The 13,107-nt window shown below is 38.6% G+C and overlaps 1 protein-coding gene across 2 annotated transcripts in view; it reads left to right on the forward strand.

The window, feature by feature from the left end:
* The first annotated feature begins 2,609 nt into the window (after positions 1 to 2,609).
* Positions 2,610 to 13,107, forward strand: part of RFX3 (regulatory factor X3) — a 293,053-nt gene continuing 282,555 nt past the window's right edge. The window contains exon 1 of one of the 2 annotated variants that reach the window (XM_053573811.1): positions 2,610 to 2,849. The gene's annotated coding sequence lies outside the window, so the exon portion shown is untranslated. The remainder of the gene's footprint in view (positions 2,850 to 13,107) is intronic. The other variant, XM_053573820.1, reaches the window with a different exon arrangement.

A 13,107-nucleotide genomic window follows, 5' to 3' on the forward strand; every position in this document is an offset into this window, starting at 1 on the left:
TAGGTGCTAATGAGTGGTTTAACACTACAAGGTCTTTTTTGTGACTTCTTAACAAATAGTTTATTTCCGAAATATAGGCACAAAATATGCAGCTTTAAAAAGATGATTAAAAAGGAGATCCCACCAGAACTGACTATGAGTAAAAGATTTCTGGTTTGCTTTAATTATAGTATAAAACAAAGCATGTATAAATTTGTTGTACTGTGGAAGTAACATTAAATTTTTCATATATTAACCTCATATAGTTAGAAGCCTTACTATCAATTATCATGAAACAGGGAAAAGTATTCCAAATTCTAACTTTTCAAGAATTCACTTAAGGAAATTTACCTATTCCTAACTCAGGAAAAAACCAAACTGGAAGTAGGCAAAATTGTTTTTAAGCTGGTTAAAACTCAAGTTACAATGTCCCAGCTAAAGGTCACATTTTTTCTAAAGGACAGTCCCTCAAAGTATTTATTTATACTCTTGAGACACGGTTTTGCACAATCTTCATTATGTGGTTTTCTTGCTCGCAGATTAAAAGCAATAAATTAAACGAGTGAGGAGGATAATAGAACTATGTTCACTGACAACAGTAAGAATTAACAGCTGACAGTAAGGAGAAGGACAGGCAAATTGTAACAGACAATAGAACTAAAAAAGCAAAGCTATTCAGAGCCATGTAGTGTGAGCAAACACACCATTATAGGAATGGGGACTATCTGTAAATATAACAAAATGAATATTCATAATGACACCAGTTTTCATACAGCTGTTATGTTTCAATGTGTACATCTAAATTACTATTCATAATTTAAATTTTAAGATTTTAACTGATGTTGGTCACCACATTGTCATTTGTCTGACAGTGGCTTATGATAAACCTTTTAGCTTTAGCACTGGGCTACCACAGTTCGGCTACTACATTCTAACATATCGTTATTGTAAGAACGCCTAAACTCTTGAGATTACAAAGACAACAATATTAATTCTTAAATGCATTGTTCTAATAGTGGTTCCTAAAATGCCTTTAGTTTGTATTTCATCGCACAGAGTCATAAAATAACTTTTAGGACTCTTCCTGTTTTTCCCCAAATGCTAGTATTACCTGCTTAATAGTGGGGTTGTCAGGATTAAATGAGATAATGTATGTAAAAAGACTTACTACAAGGTCTGGGGCACATAATAAGAGCTCAGCATTATTTTAGCATTGGTGAACTCATGCTGGCCCAAATCCCTTATTTTCAGGTGCTAAAATTAAGCCTCAAGTAGAGAACTGACTTCCTGAGGCTCTATTTCTAATATATTATTGTCTTGGATAAGCAGCTTAGCTGCAAATGTTGATTTTAGGTACTGGCAGGGCCCGGGGGCATGGCCTGCTGGCCTCCAGTCTGCAATTGGACAAATATGTTTGAACCATAAAGTATTAGGAACTGTGCGTAACCAATGGGTGTCGGCAGACAGCAGCTCGTCCGCTAACAACCTTCATCACAGACGGAAGCCTTACGTTTTTCTCACATAGCCGGACAGGAGACCCTCAGCTAAAGCAGGGGATCGGGTTGAGATTACACCCCGGCTCAGTCTACTTTACAGAGGGATGAGCACTTCACTTAAGGGCTGAAATAACGGAGATCCACATACTAACGGGACAGCATCTCCAGCAGGTCTAAGTTACCCCGCCCCTTAACGCCTTTCGTCGAGGGGTACCGCCAAGTGCGTTTCCTCATCCTCCGGGGAGGGCAATTTCTTGGTCCTTATTAGCACATACTCCCAGCCTTGTAGGTAGGGAGTGATGACCTCGCCTCCTCGTTCTCGAGCGAGGGTCCGGCACGCTCAGCCCTTCAGCTGTCCGCGCCACCCGCAGCGGGACCGCGGGAGGCCGACCCGCTGCCCACACGCGGCCCGGCATCGCCTTCTCTAAGATGGCGGCAGAAGCAGCGCGCTCACGCCCCATCGCCAGGGCTCCTAGGAGTAGTAGCCTAGGGAGGCGGGAGCGGGCCAGAGCGTGGAAAGCAGGAAACAGAGAGCGGTTGGGACCCTCCAATCCAGCGGAGGCCCCGGAGCTCTGAAGCCTCCAGACTAGCAGTATGCCAGGAGGCGGACGCTATCAGGATCACCGCCAGCAACTGAGAAACGATAAAAAAAGAAAAAAAGACGGCACATCCGGGCCCCCAGCCGGCTCCGCCCCGGAAGTGACGTTCCGGGCGGGGGAAGAGGCTGCTCTTCAAAATCGATTCTTCTCTCGCCATAGCTCTTCTTCACGAAGTGCCTGAATTGCCCTCGCCACCCCCTACCCGTGGTTAGCGGCTACTCTCTGTGGCTCGGGGGCGTCTCAGCACAAATCTAGCTGCCGCAGCAGGCAGCTATCCTTATACGGAAAGGAGCTTTCGCTGTATAACCTTAACTCTCCTCGGCTTCTCTAGTGCGTGTAGTAACGTTCCTCCGAGAGGACCTCGGCCCTCACCAAACACAGGCGCACATCTTCCGAGCCCTCTACGTTGGAATGCCGGCCTCTTACCCCCTCACCCCGCCCAGGTTCGGGGGTGCTGTCAGTCATAGCGCCAAGCCCGCCCCTTCCGGCGCCTTCTCTGGGGCCCGCCTCCTCCCCTCTTCCCTCCCCCACCCCTCCCCGTGCGAGTGTCTCCCTCTCCCTCTTGCTCTCTCTCTCTCTCTCTCTCTCTCTCTCTTTTGTGAGTTATAGCAACCGTTGCCTTGTGAATCAAGCGCCATAGTCACCGTAGTCCTGGCGACTGTTACCCATCAACAACAACTACTCCTCTCCTCCTCCTCCTCCTCTTCCTCCTCCTCCTCCCCACCACCACCATCTCCATCACCCACCAACAACACCACAATAATCCACAGCCAAGGTGAATATTCTTCGGTCTCTACATGTGTGTGGGAGCGTGTGGATGCGTGTGAACGCGTGTGTCCGTGCGTGTGTGTGTTCGTGTGTGCGAGCCGAGTGTGGCTGTGCGGGGGTCTCACTCCTGACACCGGGGGCTGCAGCTGCGGCGCGGCTGCCCAGGGGCTCAGTCCCCCGGGCTTGTTTACAATGGACCCTGCGCGCCGCGGCTGGGTCGGGGGTGTGGGCGCCGCGCCGCCCGCCGCCTGCCGCCCGCCGGAACCGGCCCTCCGCCGGCCGCACTTCAGGGATGGAGCGGGAGCTCGGGGGGCTGCGTGCCGAGCGGGAGGGGGAGCCACAGTTTTCCGATGCGGATGCCGGATCTTTCCCTTAGGTCTTATCTGAGGAGAAGGGTCAGGTGAAGAGATAAGAATTTTTATTTCTTTCTTTAATTTTCTTCTTTTGCAAAGCTGCTTGTTTCCTGTTTCTTTCAGAATCGAAATAGACAATATGAAACGGGGGACCCAAGAGGTGGTGTTTTGTTGTTGTAGTTATTCACTTGTGGGGCCTTGTTACGGGTTTTGTTATTTTTATCCTTGTACATTGGTGAACTTTTCCCACTGCCTATTCCCTTCATTTTGGCCCCTCTTTGCCTGATGCTTAAATGGGCTGCTCTTCTTTTGCCATCGTCAGTTTCACGGTTTTCTTCTTTCTTTTAAAACTGTTTTCTTTGTGCTGCAAACAGTCTTAATATCCATTCAGCACTCTTCCCTCCCCCTCTGTCTGCTCCCCCCATATCCCCTTGCACACACATTGAAACCTGGGGCCTCTTGGCTGGGCACTCTTTGCTGTACTGGGAAAGAGATTTTTTTTAAAGCCTCTTTCCTCTCTCATTTTTGGGGTGTATGTGCTTGTGATTTAAAGCGGGTGCAGGGCATTTGTGATACTTGGGTTAATAGTTATTGACAGTGCTTTATCCTTCTTTGGAGATGGGAGGGGTAGCAGTGAGGTTCCGTTTCACTTTGATGAACCTCCTTCCCCACAGTGGAGTGGTAACAATTTTCATTGTGGTTATGAGACTTTGTGTGTGATGAACAGGGAAAGGACAGAAGGAAGCTTTGTGAAAACTCAGTTTACAGTGTTATTTGTGACAGTTAGGGTACTTTAAGAGTTTTTTTTTTTTTAATCTTTTCTGTTGGTTTTCCTTTGAGAGTTGAAATTGAAGTCAAGTTGTTCATAAAGAATGTATGAAGCTTCTCAACTTGAAACGTGTGTATATTTCACTTTCTTTGTGGCTGTTAAGATCTAGGCGTGTGTGCTTAACATACTCTTTTTATTTATACTTTGGTTTTCTCTGGACAGTGACGTGAACTTGTTCAGGAAAGAGAACTTTTTCCTCAAGTCTTCCTTTTTTTAAAAATCATTTTTGTAGAATTAGTACTGATCAGTCCTCAAGTAGTAGGTTCTTGTTTATACTTAACCTTGTTTTTACTAGGTCCTCTAAAATTGTTCTTTTTTTCAATCTAACTTTAATTATCAGTAAAGAGTTTTGTTAACGAATATCGGCTAAAACAAATATAATATACTGGTATAGTTGCACTTATTGAAGTTTTTAATTTACAGTTTTAAAATATTTATTTAAATAGTTTTTTTAAAAGCTAACATATATTGATGTAACTGACAGAGCAGCCTATGAATAATGTGACAGTGTTAATTATTCCCGAGATTGTCAATGAGCAGGTTGGGTAATTATAATGTTATTAAGGCTAATACTTTGTAAAATGAGAGTTAGGTGTTTAAAAAAACTTTTCAATTCATTTTCTTGTGATTGCTGTTTTAAATGAAGATGATATTTTGTTCTAAAAGAAGTCTTTCTCAGAACACTTAGATTTTGTTATAATCATTCATCCCCTCCTCAAACTGGGTTCCATGCAAATCTCTAATACTAACTTGTAATTTTTTTTTTTCCTGTTCAAGTGAGTGTCAAATGCCCTGAACACTTTTGGATGGTGAAGCTCCTGGGTCCTATAAACTCTCTCTGAAGTTAATAGGAGTTTTGCTGTCTGGGGACAGTTTCAGAACTTATGCAATTCACATAATTAAAAGTTGAGTAGATTATTTTGTATAATATGAAGGTTTAATATTTTTATATAGTGTCTAAGAACTTTTTTGAGGGATTTCACTGATTAACATATAGCTCAGGTTTTTTAGATTTTCTTTTAGTTTCTTTAGTTCACAAGTTGATTTGTGAGCAGAACTTTTAAAGTGAATTTTATTATCCATTTTTAAAGCATGTCTGTGGGGTGAAAGTTGCTGTTGGAGCTGCTTTGGGCTCAGTTACGTTGACATTATTCATATGGATTGGTTAAATGATAATCAGAATTACTAACAAATGATAAATTTTATAAAATTAAACACAAGGGTAGATACTTAGCATTTAGTTTATTCTTTCTGTAATATTTTTCTGAGGAAGGACTGAATTATGTTTTGGTGTTCTGGTTTTCAGTTTTTAGACTAATAGAAATCTGTGAAAAGTGATCACACTTTGAAACTGAAAGTATTAAATAGAAGTCACTTGTAACTTGTTTCAACTAGCTGAATTATCTATTTAATATATGTTATTCTGCCTGTCTCAGTCTTTTTGGATTGTTTTGCCTGTGAATTTTATTAAATAGTACAGGCATATTAAATTTACATATGCTGTATATGGTAAACTAATGCTTTCCTAGATGTTTTGCATCACTTTGAAATGTTTTCATTATATAGGTTATGTATACATTGTTTTAAAAATACCATATTATTCCTTCATTATTGGAATAGTCTTGTATTCTACTTAGGTATTAAATAAAAGTATATTGTTTATAAGTTTAATATGCTTTAATCCTAAACAAATTGTTTTTACTCTGAATGGTAATTTTATTTTTACCATTAAAAGATAGCAATTACAAAATGAATGAATCTTAAATCAAGATAGATTTCATGCATTGTGAATGATCATATATGGTATTTTTGGTAACATTTTTCGCTATCCTTGAAAAAGGTGATAGTGTGTTGATACTCTTCAATTGAAGAAATCAGCAGATAGAATATAATAATTTTGCCTTTAATTTTTTTAAGTGTGGGTATGTATGTGTATTTAAAAGGGTAGATCTAGCCCCAGATATGTGGGAAGAGTTAATGTAAAAAAATCTGAAACTTTTGAACCTTCTGAACCATCTAATAGGAATGTTACTTTGTTCTTGGTATTCATAATGAGAAAATATTACAAGAAATGATAATACCGAAGAAGTAAACTTTTAAATCTGAAAGAGAATGTTGGTTACTTTGTTTTTATTCTGAGCATTTGGTTAAAATTTCTGTATTTGATCTTAGTTACTTTAAAAATAAATAGTTTCCCTAACTGAATTATTTGCCTTTAACTCTGTGGTGTAGATTCCCAGTTGTCATAGCAAAGTGAATTTTATTTTAATTTTAATTTAATTTTATTTTTTGAGTCTCACTTTGTTGCCCTGGGTAGAGTGCCATAGTGTGACAGCTCACAGAAATCTCAAATTCTTTGGCTCAAGCGATCCTCTTGCCTCAGCCTCCCAAGTAGCTGGCACTACAGGACCGGCCACAATGTCCAGCCAGTTTTTCTATTTTTGGTAGAGATGGGGTCACACTCTTGCTCAGGCTGGTTTTGAACTCCTGAGCTCAAGCAGTCCACCTGCTGCAGCCTCTCAAAGTGCTAGGATTACAGGCATGAGCCACCAAGCCCCACCACAAAGTGAATTTTAAATTCATCTCTGTTCACAGGTGTGTAGTGTTCCCATATTTTGAAAGTCCAAGTTAAATGATTTGACTAAACCTAGCTTGTTAGGACAGATGGCTGCTTTAAACAGGTGTCACTTTCATTTTTTTACTTCATTGTGTTGGGACTTCCCAGTGGTTCACAAAAGTACTGTCTAAAGCAGGTGGCATCCTTTGCTTTTGTTGTTAGTAAAAATCTGCTTTTAGAGTTAATTATTTTCCTGGGAAGAGGCCCTCCCACCCCCCAGCAAAGGTTTCGAACTATGCAGGATTTAGAATTTAAGTAATGTAATTTTTATTTCTGAATATCATTCTATTTTCAAGCTGTAAAACTTGCAGATTCTTTTGCAAACAACATTGGTAAATTCCCTTTGAGTCCAGAAAAAGTACTCAGGAACACTTTGAGCACTCAATAAGTCAAATTTATCTGAAGTAAAAAGCCACAGCATATTTGAATAAAATGAATTTGGTTAATGTGATAAGTTAACTTTGGTATCCTATACTTTAAAGGATTTTTGAGATAGACGTTATTTTAATTTAAATGATATATGTTGGAAATGGGTATTGTTTTTCTTACTTCAGTGTTTTATATATTTTCAAACTAAAATGTTTCCTGACCAACTTCAATTGCTGCTATAAAGTTTATAGTGATCTCTTAAAATAAAAATTATTTTTAAGCATTAATATTTAAACATATGTATTATAGTGAGTAAAAATATCAATCTGTTAGTTTCTAAAGTTTGTTTTTACTCTATTATTTTATCCTTTTTTTCTGAGAAATTTATATATCTTATAATAGCCGCACCAGAGGGTGCTATGCTGTTTGCAACATGAAATTGTTATCACTAAGAATGTGAACTCATTAGAACTTTTATTTAAAGAAAAAATTAATTATATATGCATTCAGGAATATAATATTCTTATTTTTATGGAGTTTAAAATTTAATATACTATCTTTATAGGCGGTTGTATGTCAAAACCAGTCTCTGTGTACTAGTATTTATTAGTATTAGATAACAATATCAAAATTGATAGGTTTGGCATAGTCCGAATGTCAGTTTTACTGCTATAGGCATATGTGTTGATGATCTTATGCAGATATTTCAGTCTCCATCTCAGAAACTTAGTTTGAGAATTATACTATATGACAGTGTGGCTTTATACTTGGCAAATTTGGTATTGTTGGCACATATCAATAATTGTACGTTATTATAACATTTTTATGTGGCATAATTAATGATATGCTTTTTATGTATAATCTTAAAAAAACTCTACTGCACTGGAAAGTATAAATGGTTATAGTAGTTATCAGGCTAATTAATCAGCAATAATACAATCATATTAAAAATTATCTAGATAATTCAATCCCTACTTCATGCTGTTGGAGTAGACTGGGTTGGTTATTTAATTTAGCTTGTTGTCTGAAAAGTTTTAGTTTTTCTGCCTTCCTCTGTGTCATATATTTTTAAACTGAGGGTGATCTTGTATTGTTTTCTGTGTTTTAATAATTGTTCAGTGAGATTTTTAGGAGAATTGTTGAATCCATTCTTTTGGACTGCATCTTGCATCATTGGCTCTTTTCAGAGTAGTATATATTCTAAAAGACAAATGCAGTAGCAATGATATCTCACTCAAGTAAGCTTAGAAAGATGAGGTTTAGGTATTACATTATCTATCTATAAGCTTTTTTTAGCCTTCTTAGTAGGTTTGTCTATATTCTATGCTTGTCTCCCACACTTAATTTCAGTCAGTTAATGGTGATATTTTTCAAGAGTAAGTTTATAAGGTGTAGTAATTCTTGTGTGTTGGAATGCCTCAAAGAGTTCAAAATGTCAAGAGAAGTAACAATTTTTTTTTTTTTTTTTTTTTTGAGACGGAGCCTCAAGCTGTCGCCCTGGGTAGAGTGCGATGGCATCACAGCTCACAGCAATCTCCAACTCCTGGGCTCAAGCGATTCTCTTGCCTCTGCCTCCCAAGTAGTTGAGACTACAGGTGCCCGCCACAACACCCGGCTGTTTTTTGGTTGCAGCCATCATTGTTGTTTGGTGGGCCCGGGCTGGATTTGAACCTGCCAGCTCAGGTGTATGTGGTTGGCACCTTAGCCGCTTGAGCTACAGGCACCGAGTCAGTAACAATTTTTTTTAAATACTGGTCTTTCTAAAATTGTTTAGACATTTTTCTTTAAAAATATAGTCCTGCAGTTTACCAGTTTATTCTACTAAGATTTTAAAAGTATATTATATGACAAGTTGTATTATTTAAAAATCTATATTTGAAGCTTTTATTTCATATCAAAGTATAAGATATACTTAATGAAAATAGTGAGATAAAAAGTGAATTTTAAGGTCAGGCTCAGTGGCTCACACCTATAATCCTAGCACTCTGGGAAGCCAAGATGGGTGGATTGCCTGAGCTCAGGGGTACGAGACCAGCCTGACTCAGTGCAAGAATTCATCTTTAAAAATAACCGGATGTTGTGGCAGGGGCCTTCCCAGCTACTTGGAAGGCTGAGGCAAGAGAATCTCTTGAGCCCAGGAGTTTGAGGTTGCTTGAGCTGTGATGCCACTGTGCTCAAAGGAGGGTGACAAAGTGAGACTTTGTCTCTAGAAAAAAAAAGGTGAATTTTATTTACAGTACCAACAAATAAATACGTGTTTAAGTGTACTGGTTAAGAACACAAAATTTGGAGTCAGATTTCAGGTAATCTTATTAGCTGTGTGATTTTGGATAAGTTATTTACTTTCACTTAGCCCCAGTTTTCTCATATGAAAAATAAGATCAATCTTGCCTGCCTTATGGGATTTTGTGAGGATTAAAAGAAATGATTTATGTAGTATGGTTTTCTCAGTATTGGACATGGTACATCTCAATATGTGTTGGCTTAATTATTAGGAAATGCTGGGAAAGTACCCATTATGTTTTTGACACCTAAGAATGCTTATAATATGCTCCTCTGACCATCTCTTTAAAGGGCCCAAAGTGTTTTTTTTTTTCTTTTGTTTGAGACAGAGTTTCACTTTGTCACCTTTGGTATAGTGCCATGGCATCACAGCTCACAGCAACTTCCAACTTTAGGCTCAAGCAATTCTCTTGCCTCAGCCTCCCAAGTAGCTGGGATTATAGGCACCTGCCACAATGCCTGGCTATTTTTAGAGACAAGGCCTTGCTCTGTCTCAGGCTGATCTCAAACTTGTGAGCTCAGGCAATCCAACTGCCTCGGCCTCCAGAGTGCTAGGATCACAGGTGTTAGTCACTGCGCCCAGCCAGGCCTCCAGAGTTTTCAAAGACCTTATCTACTGATCTATACTCATCAAATAATTATTTCCTTTCCCCTACTTTTAAAAATGAAGCACAAACATGCTGTCACTCAAAGGTATGGATTACCATTTGATTATCAGTCTTGTGTAGCCCAAAGTTATATTTTACTTGTATTCTGTATGCCATATTATAGTAAGCTCCTTGTACTGTGTTTGCATAACTCTCCTGGTCCAGGGATTTTAAATTAAGAACTAATGATGTAATATTTCATTATTTATTGCACTTCCCATTGTCCATTTATCGTCCCATTTATATTTTCCCTTTTCACATGTTACATATGAATTCATTTGAAAACATTTTGAGCCCTATTTATAAACTTTATATTAAATACAGTCATTAATATATACTAATGATAAATGGCCTAGTCAGTTGTGTAAAGATGAGTTTATCAAGGAATTATTCTGCAATTTTATAAGGCACCACTTAGAATTGTTACTTTACTAAGGGTAGAAATATGTATGAGATCACTATTGGTATACCTGCAGCAATAAGTAATTTAGGGATAATTTGCCAATCCCAATCTTGAATTATAAGGTGACCTTGGAACATTATCTAGTGTAACATATTACATAATGTGAAATCGTTGAGGAAAAATGTCATCTTTGGCTTCCTTTCTTTGAATGTTAAAGATGTTTAAAGTAACATTTTCAAGTTGGCTCCTATATCTAAGGTTGCTATTTGATAATTTGCTACATTTGTTTTTTTCTGAGCATTTTGATTAAAAATGAAGTGTTTTCTCAGTGATCTCAATAGTTTTAATCTTTCTCAAACTAGAAATGTAATTTATAACTTTCACTTGAAAATATTGCCCTTATACCATGGTATCTTTTTTTGCTGAAGCATTATATATTACACGGGCTTTTTGTCTGCCTCTTTCATTTTACCCACTCTCATTCTCCCCATTCTTGTATTGTTTAATTATATGACCCCTTTTACATTATTTTTTATAGATAATTAGCCCTAGTGTGTATATATATATATATATATATATATATGTAGCCCTAGTGTGTGTGTGTGTGTATATATATATAAAACACTGACTTTTAGCTTAACCATTTATTCTGCTTCCTTTCATTAATGAATTTGACACACATTTTAAAAAGGACGTTTGGAAAAAGTTAGGAAGTGTGACTTAAATGGTCAGGTTATAGTTAGGCAGGTTCATCATTGTGTGAGCCTCATAAAGTGTACTTAAACAAACCTAGATGGTGTACACTACTACATCTGGGATGTATGCTGTAATGTATAGCTCCTAGGCTACAGACCTGTACAGCATGTTGTTGTACTATTGTACTAAATACTGTAGGCAGTTGTAACACAGTGAAAATAATTATCTGTATATCTAAGCATAGGAAAGGTAATGCTTTGAGTTACAGTGGTGTTATGATGGCTACATAATTACTAGGTGATAAGAAATTTTCAACTCCATTATAATTTTGTGGGACCACTGTTATATATGCCATCCATTGTTGCCAGAAGTGTCATTATGTGGTAAATGACTATATATTATTACCATTTCCAGTCATCTTTTATTTTCTTACACTTCCTCCCATCTTCTTGTCCTCTTGAACAGATCCTTGTTCTATTAGTAATGTACCCCAGCATGGTTCTCATTCAGAAGGCTTCCTTCTTTGTTCTCTGACTAAGTACTTTAGGGTTGAATCTCTTTTCTAGTCCATAAATATTGTGTTTGTACAATCACATATGCCTGCCATTGCTGAGTCTTAACTCCAAGATCCTTCTTTCTCCCTTTTATTAGCAGAAGTAATGCAGAGTTCTGCCTAGCTTTACTTTATAGTGCTTGGTCAAGATTCTCCAAGGTTCTTTTTTTTTTGTTTGTTTGTTTTTTTTGAGATATAGTCTCATTATGTTGCACTGGGTAGAGTGCTGTGGCGTCACAGCTCACAACAACCTCAAACTCTTGGGTTTAAGCAATTCTCTTGCCTTAGCCTCCCAAATAGCTGGGACTACAGGCGTTTGCCACAATTGCCCGACTATTTATTGTTGTAGTTGTCATTGTTGTTTAGGAGGCCGGGCCGGGTTCGAACCCGCTAGCCTCAGCGTATGTGGCTGGCACTGTAACCACTGTGCTACAGGTGCAGAGCCTCCCTAAGGTTCTTGATCATTCTGTTTAGGGACAAATGGGTATGGGATAATAGGAGCTGATCTCAGGAAAACTAATAGAGTAAGATCTCAGCTGGCCTCAAAGTAACAGTGTAGTAGTTGGTGAAAGGAGACATGTATTGAGAGGTGATAGGAGAAAGGAGGAGTGACTAGGCCAATAAATAATGACTTAAAAAGTACCAGCTACCAGAGAAGAAAAAGGAGAGAACAAAGGTTCTCAGTGTGTCACTAGCTGTAAAACCTTAGGCTGAACGCTGAAGCCCTGTAGGTCTCACCTTCTCCATCTGTAAAATAACAGGGCTATGTGATCTCTAAAGCCCTTTCTAGCAATAATGGTCTGTGATTCCATGACCAGATTGGCACTGGGTAAAGGGAAGCATGCCAGTAATATGGAGGCCCGGTTTGGTGTTTCCTTTACCAATGTTCTCAAAGGATAGCATGTTGTTTGTTTATTGTTTCTCAAAGAAAGAAAACCCAGAGCCTGGGGTTTACCTGGCCATACCTATAACAAAGTCTCTGAAGGTTCCACCATTTCAGTAGCTCCTGTATAGAGTGGTGGCCAAGTGCCCTGATTTTCTCACCCACATAGGAATTAGCTGAGTCTTACAGCTTGAGCTACTGCTGGAGCCAGCTCCTCTGTGAATGTGTGCCAGACAAGTGTCTGACAGTTGGGGCTCCTCCTGCCTGTTGCTCACCAATGGAATATTTAAAACAGGACATAATTTCCCAAGTGCATGGATAGGCACCCTGACAGAGAGAGAGAGAGAGATGAGCGCGAACATAAGAATGAGCACTGGAGAGTATGCACGAATGCACTCTCTGTTATCAGAAACAATAAAAATTACTATGTTTCCATTGACCTCATTTTTTAACATTTCTGTCTTATTAAAACTCTTCAACTAGCTTTGAAAAGTGCTAAAGTCCTATAAAGGTCTGGGAAAGTTCTGAGAGCCTTTGGACTATTCTGGGGCCCTGGTTTGGGAAGTGCCATTTCCACACTAGTATTCTATTATATTTTTTTCATTGGTAATAATTATTAGTTATTTTTTTCT

Source organism: Nycticebus coucang, chromosome 2, assembly GCF_027406575.1.
Source record: "Nycticebus coucang isolate mNycCou1 chromosome 2, mNycCou1.pri, whole genome shotgun sequence".
NCBI lineage: Eukaryota > Metazoa > Chordata > Mammalia > Primates > Lorisidae > Nycticebus > Nycticebus coucang.